Raw genomic sequence first — 2,500 nt, 5'->3', positions numbered from 1 at the left:
AGCTCCTTCGAGGTTCACCAGCGAGTGAGTGAGATATATCTGCGACATAATACGCTGAGAGTTAAACAGTAGCAGGTGTAATAGTGAGATTAAAAGATTAAAAAAATAAAAAAAATACAATGAGACTCGTTAATTTATAAAATATCTTTTTTCGTGTGAATTTTTTTTATTTTTTATTATTATTATTCCTATTTTATTGGAATGAACATTGAAGTGGAATTATATAACCCTCATTTATATGGACATTTTTTTTTTTTTTTTTTTTTTTAGATTTTTTTAAACCACCGAATATTAATTTTTCATAAAACATTACTATTTAATTAAGCAAAATAAACTTCATTTGATTCATCTCTACTCAGATCTTAGATTTTTTTTTATTTTTTTTAAATATTACACAACAATCCAATCATCTAGACATTATTTTCTTGTTTTAATTAATAACTACGTGTGGGAACTATTTATTTATCTATTTATCTATTTATTTATTTATTTATTTATTTATTTATTTATTTATTTATTTATTTATTTATTTATTTATTTATTACTAATTACTATTATTATCTTATTATTTAATGTATTATGTATTTATTACTTATTATTACTTATTTACTTACTTACCCAATTACTTATTTACTTATTTACTTACCAATTACTTATTTACTTATTTACTTACCTAATTACTTATTTACTTACTTATTTACTTACCTAATTACTTATTTACTTACTTATTTACTTACTTACTTACCTAATTACTTATTTACTTACTTATTTACTTACTTACTTACCTAATTACTTATTTACTTACTTACCTTTTACTTTTTGCCGCAGAATATTTTCTACATTTATATGGCAAGTTATTTCATGTATTACTGAGGGTTTTTTTTCCCTCTCCATAATGACAGTCATTAAATTGCCACAATTATAGTGCAATCATTATGTAAATGTATGCCAGAGGAGGAGCCGTTGCATAACTTTCTTATTATCAACTTGCAAAGGAAATGCCATAGATGAAGAGTTTCTTCGTTTAAATTTTTTTTTTTTTTTTCGGTCTGCCCATTACAAGCAGAGTCTGTGTAAAACGGAAAGTATAGTAGATCTTATGAATATAGATATAGATATAGCTCTAGGTCTGTGTGCCCTTGTTAAAGCGCTATGTATTTAGGAAATCGTATTAAGGAAACGGAAACAAAACTAGAATTCCGTCCGTAGCTGTTTTCACGCATTTACCGATAAACCCCAATATTCTTTTTTTTTTTTTTTTTTTTTTTTCTTACGTAAGGGTTGGTTTTGAAAAGTCGACGAAAGTGGTTAATTGAAATATTACTTTGTCGTTCAGATATGCTGCATTCAATTGCATTTTTTACCTTAAAAAAAAAGGAGAAAATTATATATTCAAATTCATACTCATATTACCATATTATCATATTACTTCACAAATTAGTCGATCTTAACTCTTCAATCACAACAAAAATAAAAAAATCTTTAGCCAAAAGCAAGAAATAATCATCCTCACACGAAAAGAAGAGTGTACACTATATGACTATATAAGTTGCAAATTCCTGAAAAAACCAGTGACAGGATATGCATAACCCTGCGTTTTAATAGGCATTGCTAAAGGATTTCTCACAAACTAAACACCGCAGCCATTCACTCAGCAGACGTTCCGGCCTGGAAGGAACCGAGTCAAATAGATATGTACTGTCGTGAACCATTTTCTATAATCGGTTAGGTGTTTTTAATCGGCTTAAGGGTTAGGGGTATATAAGGTGCAAATGCTAGGCAGTTGATAATGGGATTGTCAATGGAAATTAGTGTGTAATTTCAGGGAGTGTATTCTTACTGGGATTATTATCTTGTTTTGTTATTTTGTTTAAGAAAAGTAGCATTTACTTTTAGTTATTCATATTGAGGGCTGTATGACTGGATGAATAGAGAGAATGCTTACCTAAAAGGTAACACCGGCACTCTCCGTGGAAAGGAACTGGGGATCCTACCACGTACTCACTCCAATATCATCACAACGTGAAAACTACAATTAAGTATCATGCTGTGACCACGGCGGCTCAGACATGAACCTACTGTTAAAAAAAAATGACTGGATTATTAGTGAAAATACCTGACTATTGCATAATACAATATAAAACTTGTATATCTACATTGCTGATAAAGCCTCTTATTGTTGTTAGAAGATGTTTTGTTCATAGCACAAAATTATTGCAGTTATGCAATTATTCCCTTAAAAAAAGATAATAAATTGTCTTGAAATACGAATTCAAAAAAAGCTTACCTTTCGTATTGAGGTCATGATGTCGAGACTTTTATCATGCAATTAGTATTAAACTTTTTTTCTGTCTTTCATTTCTTTTTTTTGATGTAATGTATTATGTTTGACTTCATCACTTAAAGGAATTATTCAATGTAATAAAATTAAGACTATGATGTTCAATCAAAACTTTGTAATAATTCATATAATTCATTACACATAAATTTGCAGGTGACG

At 28.4% G+C, this 2,500-nt stretch overlaps 1 long non-coding RNA gene across 5 annotated transcripts in view; it reads left to right on the top strand.

Moving 5' to 3' along the window:
* The window catches only part of LOC119595015, a 7,480-nt gene that overhangs the window by 85 nt on the left and 4,895 nt on the right, over positions 1–2,500 (top strand). For 4 of the 5 annotated variants that reach the window (XR_005230674.1, XR_005230676.1, XR_005230673.1 and 1 more), the window contains exons 1-2: positions 1–24; positions 2,495–2,500. The exon at positions 1–24 is cut by the window's left edge and continues 85 nt beyond it; the exon at positions 2,495–2,500 is cut by the window's right edge and continues 62 nt beyond it. This is a non-coding gene — a long non-coding RNA (uncharacterized LOC119595015). The remainder of the gene's footprint in view (positions 25–2,494) is intronic. The other variant, XR_005230677.1, reaches the window with a different exon arrangement.

This window comes from Penaeus monodon, chromosome 35, assembly GCF_015228065.2.
Source record: "Penaeus monodon isolate SGIC_2016 chromosome 35, NSTDA_Pmon_1, whole genome shotgun sequence".
Classification (NCBI taxonomy): domain Eukaryota; kingdom Metazoa; phylum Arthropoda; class Malacostraca; order Decapoda; family Penaeidae; genus Penaeus; species Penaeus monodon.
The sequence above is the reverse complement of the archived record's forward strand: the minus strand, read 5'-3'. Positions and strand labels throughout refer to the sequence as shown.